The sequence below is a fragment of the Suncus etruscus genome, chromosome 14, assembly GCF_024139225.1.
Source record: "Suncus etruscus isolate mSunEtr1 chromosome 14, mSunEtr1.pri.cur, whole genome shotgun sequence".
Taxonomy (NCBI): domain Eukaryota; kingdom Metazoa; phylum Chordata; class Mammalia; order Eulipotyphla; family Soricidae; genus Suncus; species Suncus etruscus.
Genome location: NC_064861.1, coordinates 1,471,792 through 1,495,124, shown reverse-complemented (window position 1 = coordinate 1,495,124; position 23,333 = coordinate 1,471,792). Strand labels below are relative to the sequence as shown.

At 41.7% G+C, this 23,333-nt stretch overlaps 1 protein-coding gene across 2 annotated transcripts in view; it reads left to right on the top strand.

The window, feature by feature from the left end:
- Positions 1–23,333, top strand: part of PPP3CA (protein phosphatase 3 catalytic subunit alpha) — a 1,090,725-nt gene that overhangs the window by 211,107 nt on the left and 856,285 nt on the right. The gene's annotated exons all lie outside the window — the stretch shown is intronic.

Genomic DNA, 23,333 nt, shown 5'->3' with positions numbered 1-23,333 from the left:
GGTTTTTTTTGTCTTTTTGTCTTTTTATTTAAACACAGTGATTACAGAAAGAACTGTAATTGGTCTTCAGTCACCAAAAGAATACCTCTCTTCACCAGTGCAACATTTCTACCACCAATGCCCCTTATCTCCCTCCTCCCACACTACCTGCCCATATTCACACCAGGCATTCTACTTCTCTCATTCATTAACATTGACAGGTAGTTGTTAGTGTATTATTTCACTAACTGCACTCACCTCATTTTGAGGTGAGTTTCACATTATAAGCCAGTCCTTCTGGACCTCATCTCTGGGCATAATCACAATAATGTCTTTAATTTTTCTTAAAACCCACAAATAAGTGAGACTATTCCGTGTGTCTCTCTCTCCCTCTGACTTATTTCACTCCATATAATAGTTTCCATGTCCCATTGAGAAACAGGAAAATTTCATGACTTCATCTCTCCTAACAGCTACATAATATTATATTGTGTATATTTACCACAGTTATTTTAGTCATTCATCTGTTGAAGGGCATCTTGGTTGTTTCCAGAGTCTGGCTATTGTAAATAGTGCTGCGATGAATATAGGTGTGAGGAAGAGATTTTTGTATTGAACTTTTGTGTTCATAGGGTATATACCTAGGCGTAGTATAACTGGCTCACATGGGAGCTGAGCTTCCAGTTTTTTGAGGAATCTTTATATTGTTTTTCTTAAGGGCTGGACTAGACAGCATTCTCACCATCAATGAATGATGTGGGCAGATGGTGTGGTGCAGCCTCCAGCTGTAGACAGAGACCGAGCTCCACTGCAAATATTATTCTTAATGGACATCAACTAAAAGTCTTTCCTCTAAACTCTGGTACAAAACAAGGCTGCCTTCTCTCACCAGTCCTATTTAAAATAGTGCTTTGCAGATGACATGATAATATATCTAGAAAACCCTAAAGACTCTACCAAAAAGCTTCTAGAAACAACTGATTCATATAGCAAAGTGCAGGCTATAAAATTAATGCACAAATATCAATGGCCTTCTTATATACCAATAATGATAGAAATGGACACATTTCCCCACATCCCTACCAGCACTAATTGTTCTTGTTCTTTGTGATGTCTGCCAGTCTCTGTGGCACGAGATGATATCTCATTATTGTTATGATTTGCATCTCCCTGATGATTAGTAATGTGGAGAATTTTTTCATGTGTCTTTGGCCATTTGTATTTCTTCTTTGAGCAAGTGTCTGTTCATTTCTTCTCCTCATTTTTGATGGGGTTAGATTTTATTCTTGTTAAGTTCTATCAGTACCTTATATATCTTAGATATTAGTACCTTGTCTGATAGATATTGGGTGAATAGTTTCTCCCATTCTGTGGGTGGCTCTTGTATCCTAGGCACTATTTCCTTTGAGGAGCAGATGCTTCTCAATGCCTGTGTTTATATATTCCTATCTGTTTATCTCTGCTTCCACTTGTTTGGAGAGTGCTGTTTCTGCCTTGAAGATGCCGTTAGACTCAATGTCATGGAGTGTTTTACCTACACCTTGTTCAATATACCTTTTGGTTTCAGGTTTGATATCCAGGTCCTTAATCCATTTGGATTTGACCTTTGTGGATGGTGTTAGATGGAGGTCTGAGCTTACTTTTTAACAAGTGGCTGACCAGTTGCCCCAACACCACTTGTTGAAGAGGCTTTTCTTGCTCCATTTTGCATTTCTTGCCAGTTTATCAAAGAATAATTGATCTATGAATAGATTCTGTATATTCAAGTGGATCCCACTGATCTGAGGGTCTGTCTTTATTACAATACCATGCTATTTTAATGAATATAGTTTTGTAATACAATTTAAAGTTGGGGAAGGTGATGCCTCTCATACTCTTTTTACCAAGGGTTGCTCTAGCTGTTGGTGGGTGTTTATTGTTCGAAACAAATTTCAGGAATGTTTGATCCACTTCTTTAAAGAATGTTATAGAGAGGGATAGCATTAAAATCTGTACAATGAGTTGGGGAATATTGACATTTTAATGATGTTAATACTGTCAATCCATGAGCAGGGTATATGTCTCCATTTCTTTGTGTCCCCTTTTATTTATTAAAGCAGGGTTTTGTAGTTTTCTTTGTATAGGTCCTTCATGTCTTTAGTTAAGTCGACTCCAAGATATTTGAGTTTGTGTGACACTAATGTGAATAGGGTTCTTTTTTAATGTCCATTTCTATCATTACTGGTGTATAAAAAGGCCACTGATATTTATGCATTAATTTTGTAGCCTGCCACTTTGCTATATAAATCAGTTATTTCTAGAAGCTTTTTTGTTGTTTATTTTTTTACAGAGAGAGTGTGCACGCTCTGAGCTGCTGTTTATCTGTGAAGCTATGTACACTTCATTTAAACCTGAAATTTAGTCTGGCTGGGTTTATTCTAGGTGAAGCATTCATTTCATTGAGTTTTGTCACTATATCTCACAACTGCCTTCTTGCCTCGAAGGTTTCTTGCGACAGGTCTGCTGTAAATCTTAAAGATACTCTTTTACATTTAATTTTTCTTTTTGATCTTGCTGCATTCAGAATTTTATCCCAATCTGTGGGATTTGTCATTGTGATTACGATGTGTCTTGGGGTGCTTTTCTTTGCGTCTCATTTAGCTGGTACTCTTTGGGCATGCAGGATTTGGTTGCATGCCATCTTTAGTTCTGAGAGTTTCTCTGTAATGATGCCCTTGGCTATTGATTTTACCTGGGGATTTTCTTCCTGGCTCTCTGGAACTCCAATGGTTCTTGTGTTGTTTCTGTTTAGTTTATCAGACTTCTATTTTCATCTGTTTACATTCTTTGAGTATTTTTTCCATTGTTCGATCATTTGTTTTAAGGTTTCTTTTCCAATTGCTTCTGCTGTATGGAGTTGCTCGGCATCTCATCGTCCAGCTCGCTGATTCTCTCCTCAGCTGCTCTTAACTCTGTTGGAGAGGCTTTCCATTGAGTTTTTCATTTCACCTAATGAGATTTTTAGACCTGTTATTTCAGCTTGGAGTTTTCTGATTTCTATCTTTGTGTTCTGTTCAGCTTGATCTATTCTTTCTTTGAGTTCTTTGAGCATCCTCCATATTACTACTCTAAACTCCCTGTCTAGGAGGCTAACTTTGTGCTTGGTACATTCTGGGTCATCAGAGCTGCATTTTCATTCTATTATTGCTGTTGCCCTGCATTGTTTCCCATTGACATGCTGTAGTGTGGCTTTTACTGCATGTTGTGGTGGTGTTCCTGGGCTAGAAAATGCATGCTGCCTTGTAAGCAAAGTGGAGTGGCCACACTGCTTCTCCATTCCCTGGCTGGTAAACCTTGATGGAATTAAGTTTTCTGGGGTCTTTCTTAGCAGCCTCATGCAGGGATCAGAAAGCCCCTGCACTAATAATTCGGCACTGCTACCTCAAGCAAGGAAGGAGCTCAGGTGAATTCGAGTGCCGATGGAAGGCCCAAGAATCTACAGCCAGCTTCTCTCTTTTGCTGTTCTGGCACAGAAAGGACTGGCTGTGACCATGGAACCAATTGTAAGCTCATGCTGATATTTCCATCCTGAACACATGATGTCTGCTATCATGATCTGTTTTGTACTGATGTCACCTCTTTATTGTTTGTTCCACTGTGGGGCTAGAATAAAATTCTGCGACAGCGAGGCCATGGCACAGTGATGTCCCAGTCAGAGCCCTTTGGTTCAGTGGAGAGAGAACACCCTCCGCTTTGCTTTGAGCTGTTAATTAACCAACCAGTCATTAACTGCTGCTAACAATTGATTTAGAAGAAATTATTGCCTAAATAGCAGGAGGTATTTAAAAAGAAAATAAATTAAAACAAAGAACTGCTGGATCCTGAGGAAAAAATATAGGAGTTCTTGAAATACAGAGAGAGGCTGCCAGCCCCTGTAATTATCAAGTGATAAACAGTCATTGGAAAGTGCCTTCCCAGAGTTCATTTTTTCCAGAAATAGTGACTGTGTCTTCAATTCTAGAACCCTGCCACTTTAGTCCATTGAACTCTCTAAAATGTATGATGCCACCAGAAGTTTAACATGTGAGGTTCATTGTCACTGGAGTGGGGAACCAGCTTTGATGTGGACCACAGAAAACAGTGCTGAGGCAGGTGCCAGGAGAGTTTTATTTATAGACAACACAGAGCAGCACCACATCCACACCTGTTTGCCTGGCACAGCTTTTCTCCCCTGTTGTGGACAAGGCCTTGTCTTCACTCAGGAATCTCCATTCTGCTACCATGGAAAGGGCATTGATTGCTTCTCAGTAAAGCAGCAGAAGGTAAGTGACTCTAAAAGAGATTCAGAAAACTGTGTCCTGTAGTAAACTGTCTCCCCTTCCTGAACTCAGTTTTTGATGCTGCCATCATAATCAAGAATCCCAGTCATGTTTCTAGGTAAAAGGAAGATTAAAATCAACTTTATCACACATGCATTATATGAGTGAGACCAGACAGGTTTTTGCCCTCTGAATTGCTGATTGGTCAAGCTTTAAGAGCAGTGTTACTGTTGTGAATGTCAAGGTAAACTTTAAGATGCTTTTTTTGTTCATATATACTATAAGGTAAACATGCCTCCAAAGTGCCTCTGGGTAAGCAGTTTATTCCTTGAGAAGTTTGTCTGAAAGTGTTTGACTAGATTTTTTTTTTAGCTTTTCACCAGTTACAAGGGAGTGGCAACTCTCAAGCATCTTATATGCTAGGCTAAAAATAAGAAATTCATAATTTTATTTTTAACATAAAATGTGGCTAATATAGTCTGAATTAGTCAAAGATATGTGACATCTTTCTGAGTTTATTTTTCTTCTTTAATAATTAAAATACTAATCTATTTAAATTTTCCAAGGACCACATTCTCTTATATCAGTGTTTTCCTCTGGGCTCAACTTTTCTTTTTGCTAAAGTACATCCCTTAATTAATTTTTCATTAAGAGATCATGGGTGGTAAAGTCTCTGTATTCATTTTAATATCCAAGAATACCTTTGTTTTTCTTGGGAATATTTGGAATCTCTGGGGACAGCAAATGTGCCCAGTGTGCTCACATTGTTGATGGTGCAGTACCTGTGTGCACACACTCTTGCCATCCATGGCACTGGTGGTGCCATCCATGGACTCTTCTGTGATGATGCATCTCTGCCTTACCTGAATATTCCTGGGCATTAACATTGCTGAGCTCTGTGGAACAAAATTGTATTTCACTTAATCTAAACAGTGATATAAATTGGAGTTTGAACTCTTCAAGGCAAAGAGAGACATGTTCTGATTCCTCTCTACCCAGTGATGGGATGAGCAATGGGCATGAGTGCTAAATAAAATGCTAAATAAATTCTAATTGTATCATTACAATTAGAAAAACAAACAATGATCAATTCTAGAGAACGGCTTAATCTTTTAGCAGAAAGTAGACTCTTGTTTCAGTTTGATCTAATGATGTTATGCATTTACACAAGTACTGGCTTGGAAAGTTCATGAAAAGGTGGTTGCAACAATTGGTCATTGTTTATTCTGGCCCGATTCTGAAACTGGTTGATGACAGCATATGAGTGCTCTAAAGCCTTCCTGATTCCCCACCTAGTTTCTAGTGGGAGACATGATCTGTCAGCACCTAACGCATGGCATCAACTTTCCTTTTTCAATTATAATTTTATTTTAATCATAGTGGCTTACATATCGTTCACAGCAATATTTTAGGTACATGTTAACATTGAATCAGGGGAATTCCCACCACCGAATTGTCCTCCTTCCACCTCCACTCCCATCTTGCCTCCCATAACCTCCACCCTTACCCCCGTGGCTGCTAGAATGAGTGGTCCCCTCTGTGCCTAGCTTACTATTTAGTGATCTTTCAACTGTTTGGTCATGGTACCTCCATTATATCCCCTCTAATTGGGAGGCGGGACTAGATAGTTAAAGTTATGTGGTTTTGTTTGAAGAAGAGAAAAGTAATAAAATGGGGTAAAAATCAAATATGCCGAAAATGGGCACAGTTCTTCTAGAGGCTCTCATCCTCGGTTTGAGAGACAAAGGGGAAAAAGAAGGTGGAACACCACATCAGTATAAAAAGAAGTGTCAAACAAAATATCCAGTGAGCACTACAGGAATAAAGATAGGCACCATACTTGCCATGGTCTTGAGATACAAAACATGACAGAGCACAAAACGGAAGAAGAGAAAAGAAGAAAAAAAAAATAAAAATGGAGACAATCAGTTCAATATCCACACCAAATCAAAGAAATCGACAAAAGCTAGGTAGATAAATAAAAAAAAAAGATTATTTTGCGCTTTTTGTCTCTCTTTTCCCCCACTCCTGCATAGGCACAGTAAACATTGGGGTCATTCAAAAAAGAATTCCCTTGGCCTAAGAGATACAGGGTTTCTCCACCCTTGGAGTATATTGTCATGGGATTAACTATAGAATCCTTTCTAGTTCATTTACTCTTCCGTTGGTGCTTTTGTGGTGTATGAGAGACTTCTGCTCTGTCCTGGGTAGTAAAATCAGGTCTCTTTATCTAGAGATCTCAGTCTCTGCACAGTTCAAGGATGGAACTTATGGTGAAGTATTTATTTGTGGTTCTAGAAGTTCTGTTCCCTCAGTGTCATTTTAATCCATCTTCTGTTGTTAGTGGTCTTGGTCCTTGCACTGATCCTAGGACAGAGACTGGGATAGCCTCTTTCGTTATGTTACCAGAAAACCCATTCAGTTGCTACTGTCTCAGTCATACCTCTGGAATTAGAGATCATGTTTGTGCAGGTCATAGATCAAACCCTAGACTAGGGTTTTTTTCTTGGTCCCAGGATACATAATGCCCCATCATGGTTCTATCAGCCAATCATCTGTAGATCACGATCTTGGCTTTTGCACAGACTAAAGGATCACAAGTCTTCTGCTTTTGTCTTATTGTTAGCTGGTGAGGTAGAGTAACCTACTCTTAGGTCAAGTTGTTCCCAATTTCCTCTTTGTCAGGATATCCTTTTAGAGCTGAGCCATGTTGGTGTTTGAGCAGTATTAAGGATGTCCCAGATGGGATTTGGTTCCTGTAGCTATTGTGGAGAACTGTGCCATTTCTATGCCTGGGATCCAGGGTTCCAGGCTGGATGGTCAGCGTCTAATCACCTGGGGTCTAAGTTGGGTCCACATGACATATATTCAAGGTTGGAGATGTCCCTGTGTTGTAAAAAAGTATGAGTTCTTATCCCTAGTAGATAAGAGCCTATTTTATATGTAACCTTACCCCCTTTTTAGTGTACCTTTGCAGGAAGAAATGGTGCAACATTATATTGCCGGTGCATTTGGGAATGGAAAGAGAAGAAAACAGAAGCAAGTCACACACCCAAAAAAGATACAAATAGGGATAAAAATATATGTGCTCCCGTATATATGAAGAAAAAAGTTTTTTTATAAAAATAAAAGAAATGAAATAAAAAAGTAATTAAAGAAAAAAAGTGATGCAAGAGACTACCTTATATTTGGGGAAGAGCAGGTATAGAGGCTTATACTTATGATGGAACTATAGGTTTCCCCATTGTCTTTTGAAATTTTTCTTGTGGGGTGTGGGTTCCTGGGCGCCTTTCCATCACACACCCTGACCTTCTTAAGATTGGCAAAAAATTTGTGGCAGGGAGGTCTTGGGTAGAGTTCTTGCATTGGGAATCCTTTTAGAGGTAAGTCCGGTATCAAGCAACAGTCCATGTTAAGAAGTTAGTAAGAGGGGCCACACCGCATGAGTCAGCAGCGGTGTTGGTTGTCTTTTTTGTCGGGGATGAAGTGTGGGTTTGAGTGGGTGTCCCTTTGCTTCAGTGCTGGATACTGGTTCGTTGGGGTAGGGGATCGGTCTTGATACCTAATAGATTAAGAACTGAGGATGAAGGGGGGAAATCTGGATGGGATTGAGGGGTGAAGGGATAGTCGGATTTCTAACAGGGCAGAAAGGGGGAAGTATATGGAAGGGGCAGAAAAGGAGAAAAGAGCAAATAAGATTGAAAAGAAAAAGAAGAAAAAAAGTATTGAGAAGAGAGAAGAAAAGAGCAAAGGAATGTTAGTTTTCTTGAATGTGCTCGATGAGAAGGCCCTGTAGTATAAATCTTTAGGTCACAGTTGCTGCTTCAGTGATCTGGCTGGTCATATACTTCAGGTCCTAAAAGAAGGTATAGCCTAGAAATAAAGGGTATGTTAAAGAGTTTTATCGAGACATCTTCATATCACAAGCTGGGTATAGTATCTCATGTGACTGAGTCCTGAGGTGCCATCTTAGGTTACCCACACTTTGTATCCAAGAACTCCTGTGGACAGAAAAGCTGAGAGGTTATTTTAGATATAGTAAGATTAAGGCATTAAATCATATTATTTTGAAATGCTTCTATTGGAGTCAGTGATTTCCCATGGTAACCTTTACCTATAATCCTGTATAGGATCCCTAAGAGATTACTATTGGCTTTTGTAGTAAAAGGCTGATAAAATACCTGTTCTCTCTATGCTGCTGTTTTTGCTGTTGCTAGTTTCTTTATAGTAAAATGTGTAGTCAAGAATTTGTGTTGTTCTTCTTTCATGTGATTTGGGCACTACTACTCAGTATATGTTGACTGTTACAGTGTTTGGAGTTTCTACCCAGTTAAACCCTGTTATTTGATCATTGAGTATTAGTTGTATATATGGTGTATTTTCTAGATGCTTCAGAATAGTACTATCATCCTGTGTTTATCTTTCATCGTCTGGCTTACTTCGTCTAACATAATATGTTCTAGGTGCATTCACGTTGCTGAAAAGTCTGATTGTATCATTTCTGACTGCCATGTAGTGATACCACATCTTAATGATCCACTCATCTGTTGTTGGACATCGAGATTGGTTCCAAAACTTGGTTATTATACTGAGTGCTGTGATAAATAGTGGGGTGCACAAATACTTCGGAATGAATTTCCTTCTGACTTGGGGGTAGATACCTAGGAGAGCAATTGCTGGGTCAAATGGCAGCTCAATTCTGAGTTCTTTGGCACTCTCCAGACTGTTCTCCATAGGGGTTGGAGTAGGGGGCATTCCCAACAGCAGTGGATGAGAGTGCCTTTCATACCGCATTCCTGCCAACAGAGACTGTTCTCATTATTTTTGATGTGAGTCATTCTCACTGGTATAAGATGGTACCTCATAGTTGTTTTGATTTGGATTTCTCAGATAATGAGTGAAGGTGAGCATGTTTTTATGTGTTTGTTGGCTATCTTTTGGTCTTCCTCAGAGAAGTGTCTATTAATTTTGTCTCCCCATTTTTTATGGCTTTATTTGGTTTTGGGGGACTCAGCTTTCTGAGTGGTTTTATATTCTGGATATCAGCCCTTTATCTTATATGTTGAGTGAAAAGATTTTTTCCCATTCAGATAATTGTCTTCTTCTATTAAGTAGGTTTTCGTTCTCCATGCAGTAACTTTTTAGTTTGATGTAGTCCCATTTGTTTATGTTTGACGCTAAAGTTCTTGCCATTGGTGCTGCATTCTAGAAGACCTTTTTGATATATATAGGTCTTCGAATGTTCTACCTATTTTATTCTCAATATACTATAGATTCGGGTCTGATTTCAAGGTCTTTGATACATTTTGAGTTGACTTTTGTATAAGGAGTGAGGTATACGTCAATTTTCAATTTCTTAAATGTGGTTTCCAGTTGTACCAACACCATTTGTTGAAGAGACTTTCTTTGTTCCATTTCAAGTTCTTGGCTCGTTTGTCAAATGTTAGTTGACTATATCTAGGTGTTTATGTCTGGAAATTCTGTTCTAACCCACTGGTCTGAGGTCCTGTCTTTGTTCCAGTACCGTGCTGTTTTGATCACTATGGCTTTATAGTATAGTTTCAAGTTAGGTAAAGAGATGCCACCCAGTTTCTTCTTTTTCAATATGTGTTTGGCTATCCTGGGTCTTTTGTGGTTCCAGATGAATTTTATGATTGATTGTTTTAATTCTTTAAAGAATGATGTCTAAATTTGGATCAGGATTGCATTAAATCTATATAGTAGTTTGGGTAAGATAGTCATTTTGACTATGTTGATTTTGCCTACCCATGAACATGGGATGTTCTTCCATTTCCTTAGATCCTCTTCAATTTCTTTCTGGAGTGTTTTGAAGTTTCCCTGGTATAGGTCCTTCACTTCCCTTGTAAGGTTAATTTCTAGGTACCTTATATTTATTGATACTATTTTAAATGGAGTTGTATTTTTAATCTTTCTTCTCAACTTCATTATTTGTATAGGGAAATGCTACTGTCTTTTGTGTATTGACTTTGTAGCCAGCCACTTTGCTGTCTTGGTTAATTGTTTCTAGGAGTTTTACTGTGGACTCTTTAGGGTTTTTGATGTATATCATCATATCATCTGCAAAAAGATATAGTTTGAGTTTCTCTTTCCCAATTTGGATTCCTTTGATTTCCGTCTCTTGTTGGATTGCTATTGCTAGGACTTCTAAGTTTATATTGAATAAGAGTGGAGAGAGTGGACAGCCTTGCCTAATTCCTGACTTTAGTGGAAATGCTTCTAGTTTTCACCATTAAGGATAATGTTGGCTGTAGGCTTTTCATAGATAGCTGTAACTATTTTGAGGAAGGTTCCTTCTAACCCTATTTTTCTGAGTGTTTTTTAACATGAAAGGGTGTTGGATTTTTTTTTAAACGCCTTCTCTGCATCGACTGATATGATCATGTGATTTTTGTCTTTCTTGTTGATGTGATGTATGATGTTGATTGATTTGCATATGTTGAACAACCTAGCATTTCTGGGTTGAAACCCACTTGGTCATGATGTATGAGCTTTTTGATAAAGTGCTAAATTCGGTTTGCTAAAATTTTGTTGAGAATCTTTGCATCTATGTTCATTAGTGAAATTGGTCTGTAGTTTTCTTTCTTGGTGTCTTTGCCCTCTTTGGGAATGAGTGTGATATTGCCTCATAAAAGGAGTTGGGGAGGATTTCTGTTTTTTCGATGGTTTGGAAGAGCCTGTGGAAAAGTGGTAGTAAGTCTTCTCGGAATATTTGATAGAATTCGCCTGTAAATCCATCTGGACCTGGACTTTTGTTCTTAGGGAGTTTCTTTTTTTTTTTTTTTCTGTGCTGCCTCTCATTTTATTTTATTTTTTTTTAATTTTTTTTTTATTTAAACACCTTGATTACATACATGATTGTGTTTGGGTTTCAGTCATAAAAGGAACACCACCCATCACCAGTGCAACATTCCTTAGGGAGTTTCTTAATTATATCTTCAATTTCCTCTGAAGTGATTGGTCTATTTAGGCTTTCTAGGTCTTCCTTATCCAGTCTTGGAAGCGGATTTTTTCCAGGAATCTGTCGATTTCTACTGGGTTCTCTAAACTACCTGAGTATAGTTGTTCAAAATATGATCTCATGATATGTTGTATTTCTTGGAGTTCTGTTGTAATCTCTCCCTATTCATTTGTGATCCTACTGATTTTTTTGATGAGTTTTGCCAGTTGTTTGTCTATCTTGTTTATTTTTTCAAAAAACCAACTCTTGGTCTCATTGAATTTTTGTATTGTTTTCTTAGTTTCTATGTTGTTTATTTCTGCTCTGGTTTTTATTATTTCTTGCCTTCTGGTTGTGGTTGGATTTCTCTGCTGCTGTTGTTCCAATTCCTTGAGGTGATCGTTTACACTGTTGATTTGGTCACTTTCCTGTTTCTTGACATATGCCTGTATTGCTATGAGTTTCCCCCTAATTACTGCTTTGGCTGTGTTCCACAAATTTTGACAAGTTGTCTCTTCATTATCTTTTGTTTCAAGGAATCTTTTTATTTCTTCCTTGATTTGCTCTTTGATCCAGCTGTTGTTGAGCAGCATGTTGTTTAATCTCCAGGTATTATTTTTTCTCTATTGCTTCTTCTTGTAGTCAATTTTGACCTCTGTTGCATAGTGATCTGATAGGGTGCTTCTAATGATCCTTACATTTGGTTAGATTTGTATCCTAGGACGTGGTCTATTATGGAGAAGGTTCCTTATGGGCTTGAGAAGAATGTGTATTCTGCTTTCTGGGGATGGAGGGTCCTATATAAGTCTATTAGCCCTAGTTCTTCTAATTTTTTATTTAGGACTCTAATTTTTTTGTTATTTTTCTCTTTGGTGGATCTGTCCAGTGGTGATAGTGGATTATTGAGATCTACTATTACCACATTTCCTCTCATGTGTTTCTCCAGGTTTGCGAGCAGTTGCCTCACATATTTTTCTGGCTCTACATTAGGTGCATAAATATTGACCAGGGTTAGTACCTCTTGATCTAGTGTTCCCCTGATCAGTAAGTAGTAACTCCTTTGTCTCTAATCAATTTCTTGAGGTTGAATGCAATTTGATCTCATATAAGAATGGCTGTTCCTGCTCTGTTTTGTTTTCCACTAGCCTGAATAATTAATTTCCATTCTTTTATTCTAAGCCTGTGCTTGTCCTGTAGTTGTAAGTGTGTTTCTTGAAGGCAGCAGAAGTCCGGTTTATGTTCTCTACTATGTGTCTATTAATGGGAGAATTTAGGCTGTTAACATTTAGGGAGATTATTGACAGAGAGGACTGTTGTGCAGTTGTGTTGTGTAGGGTGGTTGTTGTTACAATTGGGGGTTTGAATTGTGTAATTCATCTTTGAGTAGGTAATTTAGGATTGGTTTTGTTTGCGCAAATAATGCAAGTTCATTTTTGTTTGAGAATGTTTTTAGTCTGCCCTCCCATATGAATGAGTTTTGCAGGATATTGGACCCTAGGTTGGAAAATTTTTTTCATTCAGGCATTTAAATATGTCGTTCCACTGTCTTCTTGCTTGAATTATTTCAAATGGGAGATCTGGTTTGATTCTTATGTCTCTTCCTTTGAATTTGATGGTTTTTCTCCCTTATTGCTTTAAAGAGATCATCTTTCTCTTTGTTTTTTGCCATTTGGATTACTATATGTGTTGGTGTTGGTTTATTAGGGTCTATTTTATTAGGGACTCTCTTCACTTCCTGAATTTGCACCGAATCTTCTTTCCAGGGGGTGGAAAAGTTTTCTGTTATTATTTCCCTGACTACTTGTTCTTCCCCTTTTTCTATTTTCTCCCCTTCTGGTATCCCCACTGAAACTCTATCCCTATTCTTTGTGTAAGCTTACCTAAAAGGAAGACCCGCCCATTCCTGGGAGGAGTGTTGGGAAGGTTATGAAAGGTTTGGCCTGAGGGGCCAAAGGGGTTTTTCCTGGATGGAGAAGTAGCAAGAAGGAGGAGAAATGGCTGGAAAAGGCTAGACGCAAGACAAGCTGAGAGTAGCATGCATAAATGGTTATTATAGGCCACACATGTTGGCCAGGGCAAATAAAGCTGATATTTCCTGATGCCTGTCTGTGGATGAGTTTTCTACCTGCTGCAACCACCTGAGCTTGCAGACCCTCCTGCTGATAAAATTTGGAGCCATGTGGCCTGGGACAGCGGAGAAAGGTCTCCATTCCATCCATCACCATTCATCTCCATCCAAGCCCATCCAAAGGGTTAAATGCAACAATCTGGCACCCTAAATGTGGATCTGAATTCTGGACCCAAAAGAACAGTGATCATGATGAGATTCCTGCTTTTCAGTTTGATTTTGGCTCTTTTTATTTGCAGTGAAGCCATTTTTAAAGATGGTCAAAAACCCTTCTGGGGGAAAAAGGGAAACTGAAACATGGGAGGTGGAAGCTTGTATCACTCCCATCCCAGGACCAGGACCAGGACTGAGACTTTGTTACAAGAAATAAAAACCTTGGCCTCTTCAGACACTGATGGAAAGCCTATATTGGAAACGGACAAGAACAAAGACTGTATTAAGAATGGACTGATTGACTAATTCATAACCTTCAGCCTGAAAAATGGATTTCGACTTTGAAATTTTCGGACTGGACTTTTAGCTTGGATCACTTTAAATTCTTTACACCCAGATGCTCCCGGTGGAAAAACTACAGCGGCAAAACCACAACCAACACTGCAAACAGCTACACTTCCAAATTTTGCCCAGAGGGGCAAATAAGTAGCTTGCAAAGACTGCAGCTGTAGCTGGGATCTCCACGTAAAGAGGCACAGAGACTGCTCCACCCATCCAAAGCAGCCGCTTTGGTCCTGCTCCTGCTGTGCCGCACAGCAAAAAAGTGGCGATTAGCTTGCAAGTGGCCAGAGGTGGCAAGTGTGTGCTCAACCCAGCCTCGGAGCAGCTGCGGGGGCTGGAATCCCTTGAAACTTCATGCCACGTGGGAGAAGCTCAGCGTCTGGACAATTGGTGTTGGTAATAAAATATTAGGTAGTGGTTTAAAAATTTAAAGAAAGGGGAAAAAACAACATAGCCCAACTAAAAAAAATCTAATTTAAAACCGCCTGCATCTAACTTTGCTTCAGCTGTATCTCTTTTTTGTTTGTTTGTTTGTTTGTTTGTTTGTTTTTTGTTTTTTTTTTATCTTTATTTAAACACCGTGATTACAAACATGATTATAGTTGTATGATTACAGTCATGTAAAGAGCACCCCCCTTCACCGGTGCAACATTCCCACCACCAATTTCCCAGATCTCCCTCCTCCCCACCCCCCTACACCTGTACTCGAGACAGGCTTTCTACTTCCCTCATTCATTCACATTTTATGATAGTTTTCAGTGTAGTCATCTCTGCAACTGCACTCATCACTCTATGTGATGAGCTGCATGTCCTGAGCTGCACCTACCAGCCCTCATCTCTCTTGTCTCTGAGATACTGTTAAAAATGTCCTTCATTTTTCTTAAAGCCCATAGATGAGTGAAACCATTCTGCGTCTTTCTCTCTCCCTCTGACTTACTTCACTCAGCATAATAGATTCCATGTACATCCATGTATTGGAAAATTTCATGACTTCATCTCTCCTGATGGCTGCATAGTATTCCATTGTGTATATGTACCACAGTTTCTTCAGCCACTCATCTGTTGAAGGGCATCTTGGTTGTTTCCAGAGTCTGGCTATTGTAAATAGCGCTGCAATGAATATAGGAGTAAGGAATGGATTTTTGTATTGTATTTTTGTGTTTCTTGGGTATATTCCTAGGAGTGGTATAGCTGGATCGTATGGAAGCTCAATTTCCAGTTTGTGAAGGAATCTCCATATCGCTTTCCATAAAGGTTGTACTAGACGGCATTCCCACCAGCAGTGAAAAAGAGTTCCTTTCTCTCCACATCCCCGCCAGCACTGCTTGTTTTCCTTTTTTGTGATGTGTGCCAATCTCAGTGGCGTGAGGTGGTACCTCATAGTAGTTTTGATTTGCATCTCCCTGACGATTAGTGATGTTGAACATCTTTTCATGTGCCTTTTGGCCATTTGCCTTTCTTCTTTTTCAAAGTGTCTGTTCATTTCTTCTCCCCATTTTTTTATGGGGTTAGTTGTTTTTTTCTTGTATAGTTCTGTCAGTACCTTGTAAATTTTGGATATTAGCCCTTTATCTGATGTGTATTGGGTGAATAATTTCTCCCACTCAGTGGGTGGCCTTTGTATTCTGGGCACTATTTCCTTTGAGATGCAGAAGCTTTTCAGCTTAATATAGTCCCATCTGTTTATCTCTGCTTCCACTTGCTTGGAAAGTGCTGTCTCCTCCTTATCTTGCCTTTAGTCTCAATGTCCTGGAGTGTTTCACCTACATGTTGTTCTATATACCTTATAGTTTCAGTTCTGATATCAAGGTCTTTAATCCATTTGGATTTTACCTTTGTACATGGTGTACAGCTTGTGGGTCTGAGTTCGCTTTTTTGCAAGTGGCTAACCAGTTGTGCCAACACCACTTGTTGAATAGGCCTTCCCTGCTCCATTTAGGATTTCTTGCTCCTTTATCAAAAACAAGGTGGTTATATGTCTGAGGAACCTTCTCTGAGTACTCAAGCCTATTCCACTGATCTGAGGGTCTGTTTTTATTCAAATATCATGCTGTTTTTATAACTGTTGCTTTGTAATACAACTTAAAATTGGGGAAAGTAATGCCTCCCATATTCCTTTTCCCAAGGAGTGCTTTAGCTATTCGAGGTTGTTTGTTGTTCCAGATGAATTTCAGAAGTATTTGATCCACTTCTTTGAAGAATGTCATGGGTATCTTTAGAGGAATCGTGTTAAATCTGTACAATGCTTTTGGAAGTATTGCCATTTTAATGATGTTGATCCTGCCAATCCATGAGCATGTTATGTGTTTCCATTTCCGCGTGTCCTCTCTTATTTCTTGGAGCAGTGTTTTGTAGTTTTCTTTGTATAGATCCTTCACATCTTTAGTCAGGTTGACTCCAAGATATTTGAGTTTGTGTGGAACTAATGTGAATGGGATTGTTCTCTTAATGTCCATTTCTTCCCTATCATTATTAGTGTATAAAAAGGCCATTGATTTTTGTGTGTTAATTTTGTATCCTGCCACTTTGCTATACAAATCTATTATTTCTAGAAGCTTTTTGGTAGAGTCTTTAGGGTTTTCTAAGTAGAGTATCATGTCATCTGCAAACAGTGAGAGCTTGACTTCTTCCTTTCCTATCTGGATTTCCTTGATATCTTTTTCTTGCCTAATCGCTATAGCAAGTACTTCCAGTGCTATGTTGAATAGGAGTGGTGAGAGAGGACAGCCTTGTCTTGTACCAGAATTTAGAGGAAAGGATTTTAGTTTTTCTCCATTGAGGATAATATTTGCCACTGGCTTCTGGTAGATGGCTTTGACTATATTGAGAAAGGTTCCTTTTATTCCTATCTTGCTGAGAGTTTTCATCAAGAATGGGTGTTGAACCTTATCAAATGCTTTTTCTGCATCTATTGATATGACCATGTGATTTTTATTTTTGTTGTTGTTTATGTTGTATATTATATTGATAGATTTACGGATGTTAAACCAGCCTTGCATTCCTGGGATGAAACCTACTTGATCAAAGTGAATGATCTTCTTGATGAGGCACTGGATCCTGTTCGCCAGGATTTTGTTGAGGATCTTTGCATCTGTGTTCATCAGGGATATTGGTCTGTAATTTTCTTTTTTGGCAGCATCTCTATCAGGTTTTGGTATTAAGGTGATGTTGGCTTCATAAAAGCTATTTGGAAGTATTCCTGTTTTTTCGATTTCATAAAAGAGCCTGGCCAGAATTGGTAGTAGTTCCTCTTGAAAGGTTTGAAAGAATTCATTCGTGAATCTATCAGGGCCTGGGCTTTTGTTTTTGGGTAAATTTTTGATTACAGTTTTAATTTCCTCAATAGTGATGGGGGTGTTTAGATATGCTACCTCTTCTTTATTCAACCGTGGAAGGTTATATGAGTTCAGAAATTTATCCATTTCTTCCAGGTTCTCATATTTAGTGGCATAGAGTTTCTCAAAGTATTCTCTGAATACCCTTTGAATCTCTGCAGTATCTGTAGTGATCTCCCCCTTTTCATTTCTAATATGCGTTATCAAGTTTCTCTCTTTCTTTTGCTTTGTGAGTTTTGCCAATGGTCTATCAATCTTGTCTATTTTTTCAAAGAACCAACTTCTGCTTTCGTTGATCTTTCGGATTGTTTTTTGGGTTTCCACTTCGTTGATTTCTGCTCTCAGCTTTGTTATTTCCTTCTGTCTCCCTATTTTTGGGTCCTTTTGTTGAGCACTTTCTAGTTCTATTAGCTGTGTCATTAAGCTACTCAGGTAAGCTCCTTCTTCTTTCCTGATGTGTGCTTGCAAAGCTATAAATTTTCCTCAGTACTGCTTTTGCTGTGTCCCATAAGTTCTGATAGTTTGTGTCTTTATTGTCATTTGTTTCCAGGAACCTTTTGATTTCCTCCTTGATTTCATCTCGGACCCACTGGTTATTGAGTATGAGGCTGTTTAACTTCCAGGTGTTAAATTTTTTCTTCTGTGTCCCTTTGCAGTTCACATCTAACTTCAGAGCCTTGTGGTCAGCAAAGGCAGCCTGCAAAATGTCTATCTTTTTTATTTTATGGAGGTATGTTTTATGTGCCAGCACGTGATCTATCCTGGAGAATGATCCATGTACATTGGAAAAGAATGTGTATCCAGGTTTCTGAGGATAGAGTGCCCTATATATATCTACTAGGCCTCTTTCATCCATTTCTCTTTTCAGGTCTAGTATATTTTTGTTGGGTTTCCATTTGGTTGACCTATCAAGTGTTGTCAAGCCTGTGTTGAGGTCTCCCACAATTATTGTGTTATTATTGATATCCTTCTTCAGATTTGTCAACAATTGTATTAAATACTTTGCTGGACCCTCATTCGGTGCGTATATGTTTAGGAGAGTGATTTCTTCTTGCTGTACAAATCCCTTGATTAGTACATAATATCCATCTTTGTCCCTTACAACTTTTCTGAGTATAAAGTTTGTGTCATCTGATATTAGTATGGCCACCCCCGCTTTTTTAAGGGTGTTGTTTGCTTGAATGATTTTCCTCCAGCCTTTGATTTTGAGTCTATGTTTATTCTGACTATTCAGGTGTGTTTCTTGGATACAGCAGAAGGTTGGCTTCACCTTTTTGATCCATTTCGCCACTCTGTGCCTCTTAACTGGTGCATTTAGTCCATTGACATTGAGAGAAATAATTGTCATGGGATTTATTGCCATCTTTGTGTAGAAGTTTGGTGTGTTTTTTGTTCTGTCTTGTTTTTAGAATAGATCTTTCAGTTTTTCTTTTAATGCTGGTTTTGAGTCTGCAAAGATTTTGAGCTGTTGTTTATCTGTGAAGCCGTGTATACATCCTTCAAACCTGAAAATTAGTTTTGCTGGGTGCAGTATTCTTGGCGAAGCATTTATTTCATTGAGTTTTGCCACTACATCCCACCACTGCCTTCTGGCCTTGAGTGTTTCTGGTGACAGGTCTGCTGTAAATTTCAAGGATGCTCCCTGGAATGTAATTTCCCTTTTCGATCTTGCTGCTTGCAGTATTCTATCTCTATCGGTGGGTTTCATCATGGTGACTAGGATGTGTCTTGGGGTGTTTCTACTGGGGTCTTTTTTAGCTGGTACTCTTCGGCATGCAGGATTTGGTCACATGTTTTCGTTAGCTCTGGTAGTTTCTCTGTGATGATGTTCTTAACCATTGATTCTTCCTGAAGAGTTTCTTCTTGGGTCTCTGGAACTCCAATGATTCTAAAGTTGTTTCTGTTGAGCTTATCAAAGACTTCTATTTTCATCTGCTCATATTCTTTGAGTAAATTTTCCATTGTCTGATCATTTGATTTGAGGCTTTTTTCCCATCTCTTCTGCTGTGTAAAGTTGTTATGCATCTCGTCTACTAAAGCACTAATTCTATCCTCAGCTGCTGTTAACCTGTTGGAAAGCTCATCCATTATGTTCTTCAATTCGTCTACTGAGTTTTTCAGACCTGTTATCTGATCTGATATTTCAGTTTGAAGTTTTCTGATTTCTATCTTCATATTCTCTTGATTTTTATTAGTGTTCTGATTTATACTTTCTTTGATTTCTGTTAGCAACCTCCATATTTCGTCTCAAAACTCCATTTCTGAAAGATTGCTCAGGTAGTTGGCCATTGTTGGGTCATCAGAGTTTCATTCTTTATTCTCTATGTTTGAGTTGGTCTGCGTAGTCTCCCCATTGTCACGCTTACGCTGTGGGTTTTTCTACGTGTTGTGGTGGTACTCATTGGCTAGGTGGAGTGCGCGGCTGTGAAGCGCAGCGGAGCGGCCGCGCTCCGGCCCCCAAACACTCACCTCAGCCGAGGCAAGCCGTCAGGGGATGCCAGGAGAAGTCCCCAAATGTCTGCCAAGCTAAGGAAACCAGCACCATCCACAACTCCAACAGAAAACACAGCCTCAGCCGAGACACGCCTTGAAGGGATTAATGCTGAAGGAGGTCAAAGTTCCCAGGTTGATGCAGGCTGGGGGAGGTCCCAAAATGTCTGCCGGGCCTAGGGGTCCAGCAGCCAGCCTGATCCGCAACTCCGGCCCCCAAACACTCACCTCAGCCGAGGCAAGCCGTCAGGGGATGCCAGGAGAAGTCCCCAAATGTCTGCCAAGCTAAGGAAACCAGCACCATCCACAACTCCAACAGAAAACACAGCCTCAGCCGAGACACGCCTTGAAGGGATTAATGCTGAAGGAGGTCAAATTTCCCAGGTTGATGCAGGCTGGGGGAGGTCCCAAAATGTCTGCCGGGCCTAGGAGTCCAGCAGTCAGCCTGATCCACAACTCCGGCCCCCAAACACTCACCTCAGCCGAGGCAAGCCGTCAGGGGATGCCAGGAGAAGTCCCCAAATGTCTGCCAAGCTAAGGAAACCAGCACCATCCACAACTCCAACAGAAAACACAGCCTCAGCCGAGACACGCCTTGAAGGGATTAATGCTGAAGGAGGTCAAAGTTCCCAGGTTGATGCAGGCTGGGGGAGGTCCCAAAATGTCTGCCGGGCCTAGGGGTCCAGCAGCCAGCCTGATCCGCAACTCCGGCCCCCAAACACTCACCTCAGCCGAGGCAAGCCGTCAGGGGATGCCAGGAGAAGTCCCCAAATGTCTGCCAAGCTAAGGAAACCAGCACCATCCACAACTCCAACAGAAAACACAGCCTCAGCCGAGACACGCCTTGAAGGGATTAATGCTGAAGGAGGTCAAAGTTCCCAGGTTGATGCAGGCTGGGGGAGGTCCCAAAATGTCTGCCGGGCCTAGGGGTCCAGCAGTCAGCCTGATCCACAACTCCGGCCCCCAAACACTCACCTCAGCCGAGGCAAGCCGTCAGGGGATGCCAGGAGAAGTCCCCAAATGTCTGCCAAGCTAAGGAAACCAGCACCATCCACAACTCCAACAGAAAACACAGCCTCAGCCGAGACACGCCTTGAAGGGATTAATGCTGAAGGAGGTCAAAGTTCCCAGGTTGATGCAGGCTGGGGGAGGTCCCAAAATGTCTGCCGGGCCTAGGGGTCCAGCAGTCAGCCTGATCCGCAACTCCGGCCCCCAAACACTCACCTCAGCCGAGGCAAGCCGTCAGGGGATGCCAGGAGAAGTCCCCAAATGTCTGCCAAGCTAAGGAAACCAGCACCATCCACAACTCCAACAGAAAACACAGCCTCAGCCGAGACACGCCTTGAAGGGATTAATGCTGAAGGAGGTCAAAGTTCCCAGGTTGATGCAGGCTGGGGGAGGTCCCAAAATGTCTTCTGGGCCTAGGGGTCCAGCAGTCAGCCTGATCCGTAAATCCGGCCCCCAAACACTCACCTCAGCCGAGGCAAGCCGTCAGGGTATGCCAGGAGAAGTCCCCAAATGTCTGCCAAGCTAAGGAAACCAGCACCATCCACAACTCCAACAGAAAACACAGCCTCAGCCGAGACACGCCTTGAAGGGATTAATGCTGAAGGAGGTCAAAGTTCCCAGGTTGATGCAGGCTGGGGGAGGTCCCAAAATGTCTGCCGGGCCTAGGGGTCCAGCAGTCAGCCTGATCCGCAACTCCGGCCCCCAAACACTCACCTCAGCCGAGGCAAGCCGTCAGGGGATGCCAGGAGAAGTCCCCAAATGTCTGCCAAGCTAAGGAAACCAGCACCATCCACAACTCCAACAGAAAACACAGCCTCAGCCGAGACACGCCTTGAAGGGATTAATGCTGAAGGAGGTCAAAGTTCCCAGGTTGATGCAGGCTGGGGGAGGTCCCAAAATGTCTGCTGGGCCTAGGGGTCCAGCAGTCAGCCTGATCCGCAACTCCGGCCCCCAAACACTCACCTCAGCCGAGGCAAGCCGTCAGGGGATGCCAGGAGAAGTCCCCAAATGTCTGCCAAGCTAAGGAAACCAGCACCATCCACAACTCCAACAGAAAACACAGCCTGAGCCGAGACACGCCTTGAAGGGATTAATGCTGAAGGAGGTCAAAGTTCCCAGGTTGATGCAGGCTGGGGGAGGTCCCAAAATGTCTGCCGGGCCTAGGGGTCCAGCAGTCAGCCTGATCCGCAACTCCGGCCCCCAAACACTCACCTCAGCCGAGGCAAGCCGTCAGGGGATGCCAGGAGAAGTCCCCAAATGTCTGCCAAGCTAAGGAAACCAGCACCATCCACAACTCCAACAGAAAACACAGCCTCAGCCGAGACACGCCTTGAAGGGATTAATGCTGAAGGAGGTCAAATTTCCCAGGTTGATGCAGGCTGGGGGAGGTCCCAAAATGTCTGCCGGGCCTAGGGGTCCAGCAGTCAGCCTGATCCGCAACTCCGGCCCCCAAACACTCACCTCAGCCGAGGCAAGCCGTCAGGGGATGCCAGGAGAAGTCGCCAAATGTCTGCCAAGCTAAGGAAACCAGCACCATCCACAACTCCAACAGAAAACACAGCCTCAGCCGAGACACGCCTTGAAGGGATTAATGCTGAAGGAGGTCAAAGTTCCCAGGTTGATGCAGGCTGGGGGAGGTCCCAAAATGTCTGCCGGGCCTAGGGGTCCAGCAGTCAGCCTGATCCGCAACTCCGGCCCCCAAACACTCACCTCAGCCGAGGCAAGCCGTCAGGGGATGCCAGGAGAAGTCCCCAAATGTCTGCCAAGCTAAGGAAACCAGCACCATCCACAACTCCAACAGAAAACACAGCCTCAGCCGAGACACGCCTTGAAGGGATTAATGCTGAAGGAGGTCAAAGTTCCCAGGTTGATGCAGGCTGGGGGAGGTCCCAAAATGTCTGCCGGGCCTAGGGGTCCAGCAGTCAGCCTGATCCGCTATTCCGGCCCCCAAACACTCACCTCAGCCGAGGCAAGCCGTCAGGGGATGCCAGGAGAAGTCCCCAAATGTCTGCCAAGCTAAGGAAACCAGCACCATCCACAACTCCAACAGAAAACACAGTCTCAGCCGAGACACGCCTTGAAGGGATTAATGCTGAAGGAGGTCAAAGTTCCCAAGTTGATGCAGGCTGGGGGAGGTCCCAAAATGTCTGCCGGGCCTAGGGGTCCAGCAGTCAGCCTGATCCGCAACTCCGGCACCCAAACACTCACCTCAGCCGAAGCAAGCCGTCAGGGGATGACAGGAGAAGTCCCCAAATGTCTGCCAAGGTAAGGAAACCAGCACATACCACAACTCCAACAGAAAACACAGCCTCAGCCGAGACACGCCTTGAAGGGATTAATGCTGAAGGAAGTCAAAGTTCCCAGGTTGATGCAGGCTGGGGGAGGTCCCAAAATGTCTGCCGGGCCTAGGGGTCCAGCAGTCAGCCTGATCCGCAACTCCGGCCCCCAAACACTCACCTCAGCCGAGGCAAGCCGTCAGGGGATGCCAGGAGAAGTCCCCAAATGTCTGCCAAGCTAAGGAAACCAGCACCATCCACAACTCCAACAGAAAACACAGCCTCAGCCGAGACACGCCTTGAAGGGATTAATGCTGAAGGAGGTCAAATTTCCCAGGTTGATGCAGGCTGGGGGAGGTCCCAAAA